The sequence below is a fragment of the Symphalangus syndactylus genome, chromosome 13 (assembly GCF_028878055.3).
Source record: "Symphalangus syndactylus isolate Jambi chromosome 13, NHGRI_mSymSyn1-v2.1_pri, whole genome shotgun sequence".
Taxonomy (NCBI): Eukaryota; Metazoa; Chordata; class Mammalia; order Primates; family Hylobatidae; genus Symphalangus; species Symphalangus syndactylus.
The window spans coordinates 114,508,768-114,527,033 of NC_072435.2; the positions used below are offsets into that span (position 1 = coordinate 114,508,768).

Consider the following 18,266-nt stretch of genomic DNA (forward strand, 5'->3'; position numbering starts at 1 on the left):
CCTGGGCAGGCTCTGTGACTGCTTTAACAGAGAGAATGTTGTAGAAGTGACACTGTGCCAGTTCCTGGGCCCAGGATTTAAGAGACGGTAGGCTTCCACTTCTTTGATTTTGTAACACTCACTCCTAGAACTTAGTAGCCATGCTGTGTGGAAGCCCAACACCCTGTGCAGAGGCACATGTGGAGAAGAGGTGGAGTTCCTAGCTGTCAGCCCTAGATGAGCTCCGTTTGCCAACTACATGCAACGGCTTCATTACCTCAGAGGCATTGGGCAGCCAGAAACTGACCTCCTTGTTACTTACCAGAGTTCCTTGGAAGTGGATCCTCCTGCCACAGTTAAGCCTTCCCTCCTGGTGCCATCCTCGTCAATCTCTGCCCAAATTCTACATTCACAAGTCCAATTAATGACTGTTATTTAAAGTGACTGAGATGTAGGGTGGTTTGTTAGGCACCTGTAGATAACTAAACCACATAGGCATTCAAAGACCCAGGTTTCTTTCCTCTTGAGGCACCACCCCCATTCTCAACAAACATTTCTTAGTCAAGGTTAGTTATCATTTACTTAGTCAAGGTTAGGTTACAACCATATTCAGATTCTAGGCAATGGGAGAGCGTAGAGAGGCCATGCATATTTTTTATCCAGCTTGCTTAGGCCTGGCACGCATTACTTCTATTCGCATTTCATTAGTGAGAACTTGTCACATGGCTGCATTCAATCGCAAAGAGGACAGGGAAATGCAATCTCTAGACATGCAGCCATTTTCCAGCCACAAAGAGGGAAGGGGAGAATGGGTGCTGCTGGAAGTCTAGCCGTCGCCATCATACTGAGTCTGGAGCAAAGAACAGAGATCTGCCTTTGGCAACCCCCCAGGATATTTTGATATAGGTAATCCAAGCATAGCTGTGAAAAGTATGAGTTTTGAAGTCAATCAGATCTGAGCTTAAAACTAAATTCTATTATTTACCAGCTGGGTGGCACCTGAGAGTTTTAAGTTTCTTTGTGTATATAAAAATGCAGAAAATAGTAATTCCTACCTCAGGAGGTAGTTGTGCTGATTTGATAATGGCCTGCATGAAAAGTGCTAGCACAGACTTGGCACAAAACTAGATATAAAAATAAAAAAAAATAAATAAAAATGAGAAAAAGAAAAAAGAAAGGTTGTATTGTCAACTGAATCAAGAGTTCCATTCTGTCTTTTAAAACCACCAATGTATTCAGTCATTATACTTAAAATATTCCTCTTCACCCTCACATCAACTCTAGTCTTATCCCCAATTTACAGATGAGAAAAGTGAGATTCAGAGAAGTTAAGGAAGTAGACCAGAAACATCATTGGTAAGCGCTGGTGTCAAAATGTGAGCCAAGATCATTTCTGGTGGTGTTTGATTACAGATGCTGTATTAAAAATAAGTGAAGAGAAGTAAAAGGATGGTTTGGGGGCAAAGAAGTCACCTATCAGGACTTTGTTGTACACAGGGGAATCTGGGAGTGTTGCCATGAGATGTGTGGAATGGGGAAAAACTGAAGGCAGAAGGAGCAGCTTAGGAATAGGGTGAGGAGGTTCTGAACACGGATAATTAAAGGCTAAGTGAATATCTGTCTTCCTGCTGCAGTTATTTACCTACACAGAGGCAAACCTAGAGATAGCAGTCCCATTCCTCACTCAAGAAGGCCCCTGCCAAACTGACCACCCAGTGCTTTCACTCATGGGGGATATGACTGAAAATGTTTTTAGCATTGGTTCCAGAAACTAGAGACAGTTTTTGTGTGCCTCAGTTTTACCTATTTGGAAAACAGAAATAGCCAGTGATGGCTATTTCACAGAGATTCAGTAAGAAAACGCATGGAAATAGACTTTTTAAAGTTACAGTCATCAACCCGATGTTAAGGTTTTACTGTACCTTGAGCAACACGCAGCAGCAGAAAGCACTCATATAAACTTCAACTTCATGATTGATTCTTTGTATCTTAATTTTGTAAATTTAAAATTTCAGATATTAAAGAATGAGGTAGTAGAGGGAGATTTTCTTCTGTTGTTGTTTCCATGGTGACCAACTTGCAGGCATTAACTGCTGGCTGAAATAAAGATAAGTAAGAAAAAGATGGCAAAGTGGCTGGATATGGTGGCTCACGCCTGTAATCCAAGCACTTTGGGAGGCCAAGGTGGAAGGAGTTTGTACACAGGAGTTCAAGACCAGCTGGGGCAACATAGGGAGACCCTGTCTCAACAAAAAATAAAAAATTAGCCCTGTGTGATGGTGCATGCCCGTGGTCCCAGCTCCTTGGGAGGCTGAGGCGGGAGGATCACTTCACCTCAGGAGGTTGAGACTGCAGTGAGCTGGGATCCTGCCACTGCACTCCAATCAGGGTGACAGAACAAGACCCTGTCTCTAAAATAAAAAATGGCAAAGTGCTTTGCACAGTGCCTGGATCATAGTAAACAATCACCACCTCTATTAAAGCAGCATAGACATAGAGGCTTGTCATGAAGAGTATCATGGGAAATTCTCTTCTGCTTTGGAATGTTTCAGCCTGAATATTTTGAGATTTAAAATGTTTCTAAAGCAGGGAAACTTTACGGGATAAGACTTGGACAAGGAGTCTGATTTGTGGATTTCCCCTTATTCTGAGCCAACCGCACCATGGGGCTTCACCTATCCCAGTTTCTTTGTGTCTTGTTTAAGAAACCTTTGCCTACCTCAAGCTCAAGATACTCTTCTATATTGTCTCTAGAAGTTTTATCATGTTTCCATTCACATGGAGATCTACAATCCATCTGTAATTGATTTTTGTATATAATATGAGGTAGAGACCAAGATTCAAATTTGTCCATGTGGATGGCCAATTGACACAGAACCTTTCATTGAGAAAGCTATTGTTTCTCCATCGCTCTCCAATGGCACCTTTCTTACAAATGAAGTGTCCCTAGGCTGGGCACAGTGGTTCGTCTCTGTAATCCCAGCACCTTGGGAGGCCAAGGTAGGAGGATTATTTGAGGCCAGGGGTTCGAGACCAGTCTAGGCAACACAGGCAGACCCCGTCTCTACAAAAAAATTAAAGAATTAGCTGGGCTTGGTGATGTCTACCTGTAGTCCCAGCTACTTGGGAGGCTGAGGCAGGAGCATCACTTGAGCCTGGGAGGTCAAGGCTACAGTGAGCCATGATCACATCACTGCACTCTAGCCTGGGCAACAGAGCAAGACTCTGCCTAAAAAAAAATAAAATAAAGTGTCTCTGTGTGTGAGGGGTTTGATTCTGAGCTCTTTATGCTGTTCCACTGATCCATTTTTTTTTTTTCCTGTATCAAAGCATACTCCTTTAATTCCTCTGGCTTTATTATAACTCCTGATATCCAGTCATGAAAATCATCTGACTTTGTTCTTCTTTGTGATAATCTTGGCTTTTGATTTTCCATACATATTTCAGAATCACCTTGTAAATTTCCACCAAAACAAAAACTTGCGGGGTTTTCATTCTGATTACAGTGTCTATATCAATTTGGGGAGGATTGATGTCCTCATAGTATTGATTTTTTTTTCGCAATAACCCTGTGCAGTAGGTTCTGTTGTTATCACACTTGACAAATACATTCCTCCTGTGTAGCTGGGGCACAGGAATGTGAATGAATCCTGTGGTCTACCGAGGAAGAAGAGTGGGCATGGTTTGCCCCTCCTGGAAGATATATTTTATCATTGACTTTGTTTAGAATTACTGGCTCATGACAGTAATATAAAGCACACTGATTGTAGTCAGTATGATTATATTGCTTTTAAATTTTCTTTTTCTTTTTTTTGAGACAAGGTCCCATTCTGTCACTCAGGCTGACGTGCAGTGGCACAATCATGGCTCACTGCTGCCTTGACCTCCTAGGCTCAGGTGATCCTACTGCCTCAGCCTCCTGAGTAGCTGGGAACCACAGGTGTGCACCACCATGCCTGGCTAATTTTTTAAGCATGTGTAGGGATGGAGTCTCCTTGTGTTGCCCAAGCTGGTCTTGAACTCCTGGGCTCAAGCAATCGTCTCACCTCAGCCTCCCAAAATTCTGGGATTACAGGCGTGAGCCACCGTGGCCAGCCCTTTTAAATTTTCTACTAATCATGCAGCTGTCACTCTGTGCACCTGGGGCAGGCCAGTCCCACTGCCCTTAATGTGCCGCCAACCTAATCTCACCAATTTGATTAACCAATGAAAGACATCAATTTGGATGTGAGAAACACAGGTAGGTAAATATAAGCGATGCCTTTTTTTTTGGATGAGCATGGTGGAAGACACACTCGGCTTTTCACGGGGAGCAATGGCAGGGGAGTTGTGATATAAATGAGCCGTAAATGGCCTCTGTATATTAACCCCAAGTTGGCCTCTGTATATTGGCCCTTGGTTGTTTATTTTTTCACTGTAGGCTGAGACCTATTAGGTAAAAAGCCCAAGAAACGAAATTCAAATTTTTGCACATCAAATTGTTTTAAAAATAGCCCAGATTTCCCGTCATTTAGAGCCTATGCTGGGAAACCTCAGCTCTTAGCCATTGATAAGAAAGAGCCTTGTAATTATGAGGCCCCAGGCCCCTGCTGCCCTTTGGAGCTGTCTGACTCAGAGACCACTGTGCTGATGAGCCCCAGCATCTAGACGAATAACCTGCTGTCTGATCCCCTTTCTTCGAGGAGTCCCCTCGCCCTCCTCTCCTCTGGATGGTCTCCTGCTGTGAGGACTTCACCTGTCATGCAGCCACATTCAAGCACTACTCAGTAATGCTTGTGGTGTATTACTGCCTCTGCTGGTCATATCCTTTTCCTTGATCAGCTTCGAAGTGGAAACCCCAACAGAGGTGGTGTTTAAAACAGTTAAACTGAGGTGTCTGTAGCATAGCAGTAGCAGTTGTCCTTGCTGAAGTGTCACAGGTTAGATTTATTCCTGACAATGCAGCAGTCCCCCTTAATCCTCTGGGGATATGTTCTAAGACCCCCAGTGGATTCCTGAAACCACAGATAGTACTGTAGCTGATTGCCATCCATTGGAAGACGTTTCTGTTCATGTCTTCCACCTACAAATGTAATGCATTTTCCTTCTTAACTAAGCACTTATCACGCACTGTAGCCATGACTTTTGCAGTCTAAGATACGATAGCAAAACTCACATGAATTTCTTTTTCCCTTTTCACAATTTCATGGATAGAAGATTCGTTCTTACTGTAGATCTTAGCAACCTCAGCATATTATTTTTTTTTCTTCATTCATTAAGTCGAGAACTTTCACCTTTTTTACATTAAGGAAGCATTTTGGCATATCCAAATTGCTAGCATCACCGCTCTTGTGCTTTGGGGCCATTATTAAGTAAAATAAAGGTTACTTGAACACAAGCACTGCAATACTGTGACAGTTGATCTGATGACCTAGATGGCTACTAAGTGACTGACAGGTGGGGATGCTGGACAAAGGGAGGATTCCCGTGCCAGGTGGGACAGAATGAGATGGCTGGAGATTTCATCACGTTATTCAATGCCTCCCCAGTCCAGTTCATTTGTTGCCATCTTTCTCTACTGCATGCCAACCCAGACTTCCAGCATACCAAATTTTGCCCAGCTCACACACGTCAGACACCTCCTTGTCCAGAGCCAAGGATTAGAGAAATAGCAATTAGGATTCTGTCGTTGAGCTGGAGTATAATGAATGGTGTCTCCCTTTGTAGTGGCCCCCCGTTAGGAATGACTCTACGTGTTCAGGAGCCCTTGAGCTCCCCCATCCATTTGGCCAGTGTTCAATGACATCATGCAGAAGGAACCAGCATGCTGCTTGCTAAAGGACCCCAATAAGTCATGCTGTGGATGTGAGAAATCAGCTAGGCCTTCCCCGGAAAGGCATCCTCATTCCAAGGTACCATTAGTAATGCTGCTATTTACAATCATAATAAAAATAAAAGTAATAGGAAAATCGCATAGAGGCAATTCTGCTGCCTACTGGATTTTTAATTTTCTTGAGGATGCCAGAGGCAATCTTGGGCCCATTATGTCTAAATGAGGCACATTATAAAAGGCTTGCAAAGTCCAAACTGCTTTTACAGTCATTAATTAGCCAGACTTGTAAATAGGCCCATAAGATTAAGCTTGGGTATGGTCTCAGGTCTCTAGAATGGGGCTGTAGTATGCAGGGAAGTCAAATATCAGTTGTTCAGTCATTATCTACCCTTCTTTCTTATCTCAGTCCTAATCAGATGTTGCCTTTTTGGGGGGTTGAAAGAGGGAGATGCTACATAACCAAAAACCTGATGAGAATGCTCTGAACTTCCCTGCAAGGCTGTGGGCAGTGTGAGCACAGGGACTGATGGTGTCATCCTAGTTCCTATACACACTGCATCTTGTACTCAGCAGGTGTATCAGCCAGCATTCCTGGCAAGTGAAAGGAATTTCACTCTGGCTTTCTTCACCTAAAAGAAAACATACAAGAAGGATTTGGGGGCTCATGAAATGAATGAATGAGAAACTGAAGAATCAGGCTTGCAAGAGAATAAGCACCAGGAATTCCAGCAAATGTCCAGCAGCAGGAATGGTGTGGTTCACGACTTTAAACAGCTTCAGGCACTTGCTCAAGATTCTGAGCCTATATATATACATATATATCTCCTAACCCCCAATACCTCAGAATGTGACCTTCTTTGAAAATAGGGGTTTTGCAGAAGCAATTAGTTATGGTGAAGTCATATGTATGGCTGGTGTCCTCATAAGTTGACAGCCATGGGGAGGCACAGAGATACAGGGTGAATGCCAACTGAAGAGACAGGCAGAGACTAGAGTGATGCATTTGCAAGCTAAGGATTGCTGGAAGCTACCAAAAGCTAGGAGAGATGCATGGAACAGATTCTCCCTTAGAAACTTTGGGAGTAACCAGTCCTGCCATTCCCTTGATCTCAGATGGCTCGACTCCAGAACAGGGAGACAATTTCTGTTGCTTGAAGAAACCCAGTTTGTGGTACTTTGTTATAGGAGCCCTAGGAAAGTAGTAGAGATGATCTGAAGGCTTGAACCTGAGCAACTACAAGGTTATGGTTGCCATTGATTAAGGTAAGGAACACTAGACAAGGTTCTCCATAGAAAGGGTAAATGGGCAATTGTATGTATATGTGATTCTGTGTTTACCAGACAGATTAAGTTTATTCCTATAGAACAGGGTTTCTCAGTCATGGCACTAACTATATCTGAAGCCAGATAATTATTTGTTATGCATTGTAGGATGTGTTTGCAGCATCCCTTGCTTCTGCTATACAGATGCTAGTAATACCAGCCACCCTACCCAAGTCATTACAATAAAAAAAGTCTTCAGTCATTGATATCCTTTAGGAGGTGTTTTAGTCCACTTGGGCTGCCATAACAAAATAACCTTAGATTAGGTAATTTATAAACAACAGAAATTTATTGCTCACAGTTTGGGAGGCTGGGAAGTCCAAGATCAAGGCACCAGCAGATTTAGTATCTGGTGAGCTCTCTCTCTCTCTCTCTCTCTCTCTCTCTCTCTCTCCCTCTCTCTCTCTCCCTCCCCTTTTGAGACAGGGTCCTGCTCTATTGCCCAGGCTGATGTGCAGTGGCATGATCACGGTTCACTGCAGCCTTGACCTCCCAGGCTCAAGCAATCCTCCCACCTCAGCTTCCTGAACAGCTGGACTACAGGTGTGTGACACCATGCCTGGCTAATTTTTTAACCTTTGTGCAGAGACAGGGTCTTCCTCTCTTGCCTAGGCTGGTCTTGAACTCGTGGGCTCAAGCGATCCTCCAGCCTCTGCCTCCCAAAGTGCTGGCATTACAGGTGGGCTTTCTCTCTCCTTCAAAGATGGCATTTCCCTCTGGTAGAAGAAGCAAGCAAGCTCCCTCAAACTTCCTTTATGAGGACACAAATTACATTTATAAGGGCAGAGCCCTCATAGCCTAATCACCTCCCAAAGACCCCACCTCTTAATACTGCCACATTGGGGATTGGGTTCAACATCTGAATTTGAGGGGAGGGTGCACAAACATTCATATCATAGCAGGGGACAAAATTGTCCTTGGTTAAGAACCATTGTATAGAAAAACTCCTGGAGCTAGGCTGGGCTTGGTGGCTCATGCCTGTAATCCTAGCATTTTGGGAGGCCGAGGTGGGCAGACTGCCAGAGCTCAGGAGTTCGAGAACAGCCTGTGCAACATGGTGAAACCCTGTCTCTACTAAAAATACAAAAAGTTAACTGGGCGTGGTGGCACTCACGGGTAGTCCCAGCTTGGGGGGCTGAGGTGGGAGAATCGCCTGAGCCCAGGAGGCAGAGGTTGCAGTGAGCCAAGACACGCCACTGCACTCCAGCTTGGGTGACAGAGCGAGACTCTGACTCCAAAAAAAAAAAAAAAAAGGAAAGAAAGAAAGAAGAAGGAAGGAAGGGAGGAAGAAAGGAAGGAAAGAAGGAAAGAGAAAGGAAGGAAAAGAAAAGAGAAAAGAGAAGGAAGGAAGAGAGAAAGAAAGAAAGAAAGAAAGAAAGAAAGAAAGAAAGAAAGAAAGAAAGAAAGAAAGAAAAAGAAACTCCCAGAGCCTAAACTTACTAAAACTTGAATCTTTATTCGTCTATGGATTCCTCAACTTATTTATTGTTTCACTGAAAGTTCTCATGAGAGCCTCCTTTCGGTTTGAGCCAATTAATACCATCTGGTCATATTCATTTAATTGTTTATCATGTATTTCCATTCTAGAATATAACTCCACGAGGGCAAGGATTTTGCTTGTCTTGTTCCCAAATGTATCTGTCTCAAAAAAAAAAAAAAAGATTGACTAGAACAATATTGGTGGAAAAGGTTCTGAACTATAGAATGCTGCACACATGGAAGCCACTAGACATTTCCTGCCTGGCTTATTTAGGTGTCTCTGCAAGTAATTCAGAAAGGCTCTTTTGAATCAATTTTTAAAAATTATTTTTGAGTTACACATGGCTATATTATTCTTTTTTAAAAAAAATTAAAACATTATAAATAAAGATAAGAACTCTTTTAACTACCCCCTCAATCTTTATTCTTTTTCCACCTCTTTCCTCTGGAATGTATCCTTCCACACCTTTCTCTGTGTTGCAAAAAGTGTCCATAGAAAATATGTAGGGCCAGGTACAGTGGCTCACGCCTGTAATCCCAGAACTTTGGGAGGCCAAGGAGAAGAATCACTTGAGGCCTGGAGTTTGAGAGCAGCCTGGGCAACATAGTGAGACCCCATCTCTATTTTTAAAAATCACAAATAATAAATAAATAAGGAAAATATATAGCATTATTTCACCTGTGTTTTTGTATATACAAACATAAATCATATCACATTGTACGTATCATATTGCCACTTGCTTTTTTTAATTCAAAGGGGAAAAGTATGTTGTTAAAATCCTTGAAAAGTAGTATGGCTTTTGGAGCTAGATGACCTGGGTTTGAATGTCCTGTGTACTCATGTGACCTTGGGCACATTATTTAACATCTTGGTGCCTCAATTGTTCTGTGAGCATAACTTGGGAACCTCTTCAATAACTGTTGTAAGGATTAAGCTGTTTATTGTGGGTAGGCATTTAGGAGAGTTTCTGGAGCATCTCTGCCCCTGGACAAGTATGCATGGATATTATTATCTATCTGAAAGAGGACATGGTCCCTTTGCTGCTACAAAGTATTTCACAGTGTGGCTGTTTCCCCATAGATGGATATTAGATCATTTCCCATGTTTTGGCTATTACAAGCAACTCAGTGTTGAAAATCTTTGTGTAGCTCTCATTGTGCACATCCATCTGCATTTTTCTCTAGGATAGATGCCAGGGAAAGAAATCTCTGGATCCTAGGGCACATGCATTTTTTAGTTTTAATAAATATTGCCAAACAGTCCCCCAAAGGGGCTGAACCAAGGTACACCCCTATCTGTAGAGTGTGAGGATCAAATTCTTACCAGGTTGAATCTGCGTTTTTGGATAAACCTAACCCCTCTCATGTTCATTAAGCCACATCTATTTTCAGAGCTCAGTTGACATCTCTGGCTGCTCCCTCTTCATTTTTCCAGCTTTGTGTCCTCAAGCAGCTCCTTGCTATTGTTTTCCTTCTTGACTCTTGTTTAATGCGGCCAAGTGCTTTTGGAATCCTGGGTAATAATGGCAGACAACGTGCAGCGGGTATGGGAAATAGGAGGTGCTGAATATAGCGTTTGTAAGGAGTCTTTGGCATGACTTCAGCCTGAAATGGAGCACTTTGCACTCAACCTAAATTGCCTTAATTGCACCTGGCATGCTGGGTGGAGGTGGCACAGCTCATACAGTCTGAATATTTCTCCGGAACAGGATGGGCTGTCTTCCCCAGCCTTCAAAGCAGGACACCAGCTCACCACGGAGATAAGACTTAAACCTAGCTTTGGACTTGAAACAGCACTTTCCTTTCAAACCCTACAGATGTCAGCAAAAGACCCTTTTGTTGGTAACCTCGGGGGATGGTAATTCCTTAATATAGAGAAAAGAAAAATTTGGTAATTTAGGGCCTCAACTGACTATCGTAAAATCCACTTCATTTATTCATTATTATTTTGGGAGAAGTGTAAGATTTGCAAAACAGAACTGAAAAGATTCTCCAAAAATTCCAAATAAGCACCTTAGCAGCTCCCTGGGAGGAGAAGATGAATTTAAAGTGATCATATATTTTTATTTTTTCACCCAAAGTTTACCCCCCAGCAACCTTTCATCATGATGATTGTGTTTAGTCAACTATCAGCTGAGGTGACTGTTTTGTTCTATTTGCCCTCTCTGCCTGGAAAAAAAAAAAAGGGCTTTGAAATAAATTTCTGGAATAGTGCTTGGCATTCAAATGCTAATGAGATAGTGAGGCAAAGCGTTGGACACTAAATGTTTACATTAAAATGGAAATACGCAATCGATTTTTCCAAGAGGGTCTTCTATTCACTGTTAAAATATACTTTATGAGCCTAAAAACAAAACAACCACAAAAAAATCACCCTCTATAAGTAATACCGGCTGAGGCAGCAACTTCTTGGTGAGCTACAGCCCCGACCAGGTATAGAGATAATTGTTTCCAATACTGCATCAGTACACACCATTGTCCTTGTTATAATAAAAAGAAAAGGAGATTCATTTCTTAGCCAGGCATGGGATTATTATCATTGTAGGTACTTTCTTTTTTTTTTTGAGACAGAATCTCACCCTGTCACTGAAGCTGGAGTACAGTTGCGCAATCTGGGCTCACTGCAACCGCCGCCTCTAGGGTTCAAGTGAGTCTCCTGCCTCAGCCTCCACAGTAGCTGGGAGTACAGGCACGTGCCACCACGCCTGGCTAATTTTTGTAGTTTTAGTAGAGACAGGGTTTCACCATATTGGCGAGGCTGGTCTCAAACTTCTGACCTCATGATCTACTCGCCTTGGCCAAAGTGCTGGGATTACAGGTGTGAGCCACCGCACCAGCCATTGTAGGTACTTTTTTAATGGTGGTGATTACTGAGTAAAATAATATCTTCTTTTTAGATACCTCTCTCCAACCCCCCACCCCCAAAAAGTTGATCTTTTGAAATGATAATGTTGAAATTCTTTTAGTCTATTTGACCATTCTAGATGGTTTGAGAAAAAGTGGATTAAACACTAGCGTTTTGGAGTTAGAGAGATGTAAATTGGAATTGAAGCTCTGCCATTTCCTGGCTGTGCAGCTTAGGGTCTCTTTTAGCCTCAGTCGTCACGTCTGAAAAATGCTGCTCAGGCTGAAAGGAGAGCTGGGTTACCAGAAAATATGGAAAAGAAAGCCCACTTTAGATAAAAATTCAAAATATCTTCCTATTATGGGCACAAGATATCAATAATAAAATGAACTAATGTTTATCTTGCATTCATTATATGCCAGTCACTGTTTAAAAGCTATTTGCATTAACAAATATAATTCTTCTAATAACTTTATTAAGTAGATACTATTATTAGGTAGGTACTTATATCAGTTTTAAACATAGTGGTTAACTTATTCAAACAAATATTTAGTGAATGTGTTTGCATTTCTCAGCAAAATAGGATTAGTTGATTTATTCATTAAAATATATATTAAGTACCTACTGTGTACCAGGCACATATAATTCTGGGGATATATTTTTGAGCAAAATTAGACAGTCTTTGCTCTCAGAGAAATTAGCATCTTGCCTACAACCATACCACCTTGAACGTGCCCGATCTCATCTGATCTTGGAAGCTAAGCAGGGTCAGGCCTGGTTAATACTTGGATGGGAGAAATTAGAGTTTGGGTAAAAAGGTAGATCGTATTCAGCTTCTCTAAAAAATGGTGAATTGTTATAAAGTGAACAAAATGTGAAGGACACAGGAACTTGCTCCTGTCAGAGAAGCTAACAAAGACATCTGCTGTAGACTGGGAGAGTGACTTGGGTGCTGAGATCTAAAGGAGATGCCAGAATTGATTAAACGAGGAACAGAGCATGGGCGGGTGTGTTCCAGGCAGTGGGAGCAGTCCTTGCATGGGCCCCACCCAGAGTGGGAGGAACATGGCTTGTGAGAGAGAGAGCCCCCTTTAACCCATTTCCATCTCTCTTTCCCATCCTGGAAAGTGAAGAGGATTGGGGCGTCTTTCCAGCACTTTAATTAAGAGGGCCACTGAGCTGTTGTGTGGTAAAGAGGAAAAGGTGTGTTATAAGATGTGGAATCACGACCATAACTCAGTTTTGTTCGAAAACATTTGTCGGGGCTCTTGCCAATGTCTCCATGCTTCCCTAGAAGCGGAGAGACCCAAGTCAAGGTAAAGAGAAGAAGGAACCTCTGTGAATGAAGCCTAAAGAACCAGTATGGCAGCTCAATATGCCACGAGCTACAGGGAAAGCCTTGAGGGGAGGTGTTGTCTCAGCATCATGGAACAGGTGCGTGACACAGTACATGAATGATGGAGACAGCACCATGTAATCGCCTGACAGATGTTCTGGGATCTTATTACACCATGTTAGACTTGGGCAGGAGCATCTCAAAATTGCAATTCCTCTCATGGGTGGGGAGTGTGTGTGCACACACCAGTAACTGAAAGTATGCCAAGTGTTCTAAGCCTTCTGAAACAAACTGGAATAGAAGTGTGAAATTTTGTAACTGTGATGGTTAATGATATTCTGCTTCTCAGCAGAGCCAGAAATATTCTTGTTAAAATGCCCTGTGTTCTACCAACAAAAGCGGCAATGTATGTTGAATGTTGCCAGCCTCAAGGGTCTTCCTCAGCTCTGTGTGTATGTGTGTTTGTGCATGCACTTGTGCCCACACATGCATGCATGAGGGTAAACACTAGACATAGAGATGGGGAAATGTATCTAATTTGGAAAAGATCTCAGAAATTGCCACTGTAGCCTGTATAATTGAGAAACAAACATGAAATTCTTGTATTTTCCCCAATAATTACCACAAAGACAGTCTCTGTTATACTTCCCACCCTCATCTGGCCTTCTTGCTCCCTGGTAAGTCAGTTAGATCTCATAACTTTTCAATCTCTGTGGGCTATTAAAATAGTCTAGTTACTGGTCCATGTTTTTCTATTTTTTATTATATTAAAATATAACATAAAATTTATCATCTTAACTATTTTTAAGTGTACAGTTCTATGGGATTAAGCACCTATCATTGTCCAACCATCACTACCATCCATCTCAAGAACCCTATTCATCATGCAAAACTGACTCTGTGCTCATTAAATAACTCCCTGCTCCCTTTCTCTCTAAATCCCTGGTAACCTTCATTCTACTTTCTGTCTTTGTGAATTTGACTACTCTCGGCACTTCATAAGTACGTGAAATCATGAAGTATTTGTCTTTTTGTGACTGGCTTATTTCACTCAGCATAATGTCCTCAAGGCTCATCCATATTGTAGCATGTGTCAGAATTTCTTTATTTTCTTTTTTCTTTTTCTTTCTTTTTTCTTTTTTTGAGGCAGAAGTCTTGCTCTTTTGCCCATGCTTGAGTGCAATGGTGTGATCACAGCTCACTGCAGTCTCAACTTCCTGAGCTCAAGTGATCCTCCTGCTACAGCTTCCCAAGTAGCTGGGACCACGGATACACGCCACCATGCCTGGCTATTTTTAAAATTTTTTTGCAGAGATGGGGTCTCGCCATATTACCTACATTGGTTTTGAACTCCTGGCTCCAGCAATCCTTCTGCCTCAGCCTCCCAAAGTGCTGGGATTATAGGCATGACCCACTGTACCTGATTCCTTCTTTTTTTAAGGCTAAATAATAGTCAAATATATGTATATATATTTCACATTATGCTTATCCATTCATCCATTGATGGACTTTTGGGTTGCTTCCACATATTAGCTGCTGTGAATAATGCTGCTGTGAATATGGGTGTACAAATATCTTGAGATCCTTCTTTCAGTTCTTTTGGGAATATGCCCAGAAGTGGGATTGTTGATTATATGATAACTCTTTTTTTTTAGGAACTACCATACTGTTTTCCACAGTGGCTGCACCATTTTATATTCCCACCAACCATGCACAAGGGTCCCAATTTTACAATCCAGTCCATTTTTAAACTTCGATTTTATACTCACTTCCAAGTTCCCCCTTTCAGTTCTCCAGCATTGGCTGGGCTGGCGAGGTTGGTCTGGCCTGCCCTCTTCCTGCCTCCCACACAATTTCTTGCTTCTTTTCCGCTATGTTAAAGTGGGAAGGAGGAAGGGGAGAAGAGGACGTTTCCTCATGACATTGTCCTTGGTGAGCTGATCGTTTTCCTGTCTGTTGTCTCCACATGGGAACATCTCTGTGCTGGGAGTTAGGGCTGCTTCTTTCTGCTGGTCATTTCCACAGATCTGGCTTCATTGTCCATAAACTCAGTGTGGTAGGTGGAGGCCCCAGCAGACTTTCCTGGTAATGAATTCAATCTTTACAAAATGTTATTGCTTTTCTTCCTACTGGGCCTCAAGATCTATATATTTATGTTAATTTCTTGTCTGAGGATTTCTGTATCATGTGGGGCATATAAAAATCAGACCCACACACCATGATATGTGCATGCTTGGGGTTCCAATTTCTTACAGGAGACTTTTTTCCCCATTATAGTAATGCCCTAAGCTGTATTCCTTTGAGATTTTTTTTTTTTAAGAGACAAGGTCTCGCTCTGTTGCCCAGGCTGGAGTACAGTGGTGCAATCATAGCTCACTGTATCTTCAAACTCCTGGGCTCAAGTGATCCTCCCACCTAAGCCCCCTGAGTAACTAGGACAACAGGCATGCACCACCATGCCCAGCTAATTTTATTTTCTGTAGAGATGGGGTCTCACTATGTTGCCCAGGCTGGGAGTTTTTTTTTTTTTTTTTAAGCTGCGATGTTTCCCAGCGTGTGTCTGACAGCTTACCTTCAGCCTACCTTAAGTGCTTGCTTCTCCTTCCCTGTGTAGGGGCTCTCTTGGGTTTCATAGGAGCTTTTCTGGCTGAGTTCTGTACAGTATGGAAACACAAGGGAAGTTAATTCCCTCAGAGCAACCCTCAACATTTGGGGGATGAGAGTTGGTGGATAAATGTGCCATCCCCCATCTGAGGTGGAATGATTCCTAAGTGAGTTCTACACAGTCTCCCAGAGGTCCCCAGCAGGACTGAACTTCAATTGCCCACGACAGTGACTTGCTTATTATATACCCATTACTGATTTTTTTTTCTCTTTTCCTCTCTTTCTTCCCTCATTTCCTCACTATGCTTCCTGGGATCACCTCCTGAATAAACTAACTGAATCCAAATCTTTGTTTCAGAGTCTGCTTTGGGGGAACCCAGACTAAAAGACCCACCGAGAGCCCACACTCATCTGTGCTAGTGGGAAACCTTTCTGCTTCTGTTCCCTTTGAGAGACCTCACTTTATGCAACAGTCTCACATTCGGCTCCCCTCTTTGCAGAGCCCCAAATCCATGTCCCTTGTTGCCATAGTGACATTAGAACTCCAGCCCTCAGCTGCTCAGAGCTTATGTTCAGTGTCTGAACTCCCCCGGGTTGCCCTGGTCTCAGCTGGAGTTCACCCACATAGTATTTAGTTCTGTTTGTTTTACTTTTGACCCTTTGGGGTGTTCTTTTGTTTGAGCCTGACTCTCCGTTACTTAATTATTTCTAATTAGCATTTTTGTGGCATTGAGGTTGCCTATACCCGTCAATGGGTCGTGTTCCCAGGAGTCTAAGTCTTTCAATCAGCAGTGTGGTTGGATGATTCTACTCACTGGAGTTACATCAGTGAAAGACCAGAAGGCCCTGCCCTCAGGGGGCTTACATTCTAGTATGGGGAGATGAAGTATAAACGATAAATAGATACACATGGAATATATAAGTCAGGTGATGATCTGTGTCATGGAGAAAAATAAAAGAGAATAAAGAGGATGGGGGAGGAAGGGGAGGAAGGGCTAGAGGACTGATACTTTACATAGGGCAGCTGGGGAGTCCTCACTTATAAAGTGGGATTTGAGCAGAGACCCGATAGAAAAGGGAGAAGGAATGCTGTGGCTCTCTGGAGAAAGAGCATTCCAGGCAGAGGCAATTGCAGGTACGGAGGCTCTAAGGCAGGAATATGCTTGGCATGTTCCAGGAGCAACAGGGAGGTGGAAGTGGCTGGACTGGAATGAGGGAAGGGGAGTATGGAGGAGAAAGACAGAAGGTAGCTGGGTCAGATCACGCAGGGACATATTGGCCATAGGAGGGATTTTGTTTATATCATGAGTAAGATTGAGGGGGCCATGAGTAGAGAAGTGATGGGATCTGACTTCAACCCAGCAATTCTGCTACTGGGTATTTATCCAAAGGAAAAGAAATCATTATATAAACAAGACACTTGCACTCATATGTTTATCACAGCAGTATTCACAATAGCAAAGTCACAGAATCAACCTAAGTGTCTGTCAATGGATGCTTGGATAAAGAAAATGTGGTACATATACGCAACGGAGATACTATGCAACCGTAAAATATAATGAAATCATGTCTTTTGCAGCAACATGGATGGAGCTGGAGGCCATTATTCTAAGAGCAATAAGTCTGGAACAGAAAATCAAGTACCGCATGTTCTTACTTATAAGTGGGAGCTAAACAGTGAGTACACACAGATATGTAGATTGAAAGAACAGGCATGGGGGACTCCAAAATGGGGGAGGATAGTTAGGATTTAAAACACTACCTATTGCATATAGTATTCACTGTTTGAATGATGAGTACACTAAAAACCCAAACTTCACCGTTAAACAATATATTTATGTAACAGACCATCACATGTGCCCCCTGAATCTAGAATAAAAATAAAATATTGAGCCCAGGGACTCAAGACCACCCTGGGAAACCAATATAGAAAGACCCCCCCCATCTCTACAAAAAAATTTAAAAATTAGTCAGGTGTGGTGGCAAGTGTCTGTAGTCCTAACTTCTCAGGAGGCTGAAGTGGGAGGATTGCCTGAGCCCAGGAGTTTGAGGCTGCAGTGAGCTATGATTATGCCATTGCACTTTAGGCTGGACAACAGAGTGAGACTCAAAATAAATAATTAAAATAAAAGTCAAAGGGGGAAAATAAATAGAATGTAGGGAAGCAAGGGTAGATCAGGAGACTGCTTAGAAGCCTGTTGCATTAACCTGAGTGAGGGGGCACAGTGGCTTCAATCTGGGTAGCAACACCAGATTCTGGGAATATTTTAAAATGTGAGTTGCTGATGGATAAGATGTGGGAGATAATGAAAAGAGAGGCATTGGGGATATCCACGGTTTTTGGCCTGGGCAATTAATTGGATAGAGTTGCCATTTGCTGAGATAGGAAAGACTAGGGAGGGATGGGTTTGGTAAGAGTATCAGGAGTTCAGTATTGGATATGTTAAGTCCATCATGTTAAAGGATATACAGATGAAGACATTGAGTAAGCAATGGATTATGAGACTATGGGGCTCAAGGCAGAGGCCACGTAGCTCACGGTCTAGTGGGAAATACTGGTAAATAAATGGGCAAATTTTTCCAAAACAATGTGTAAGTGTGACTATAGTGTAAGTATAATGGGCTGTGGAAACACACAGAAGGGACATGGACTTGTGCTGTTGGGAAATGCCATTGGAACAAGTGATATTTAAGCTGCAACCTTGAAGATCCAATAGGACAAGCCAAATGAGAATAAGGGGAGAACATATTTTAGTCCAAGAAAGCAGCCTGTGCAGAGGCCCTGGGTTAAGGGGAAACATGTTGCCATTTTGGAACTAAAGACAGTTGAGTTTCACTCAAAGACAGTGGTCAGGAGGAAGGATGGAGAAAGAAGCATCATATGGTCA

The 18,266-nt window shown here is 42.5% G+C and overlaps 1 long non-coding RNA gene across 1 annotated transcript; it reads right to left on the reverse strand.

Moving 5' to 3' along the window:
• Nucleotides 1-1,855: 1,855 nt before the first annotated feature.
• LOC129460476 (uncharacterized) lies at nt 1,856-15,924 on the reverse strand. The gene is made up of 3 exons (XR_008650233.1): nt 15,773-15,924; nt 15,347-15,428; nt 1,856-2,076 (listed from the first exon to the last, which is right to left on the reverse strand). It is a non-coding gene; the product is annotated as an uncharacterized lncRNA (long non-coding RNA).
• Nucleotides 15,925-18,266: the final 2,342 nt, after the last annotated feature.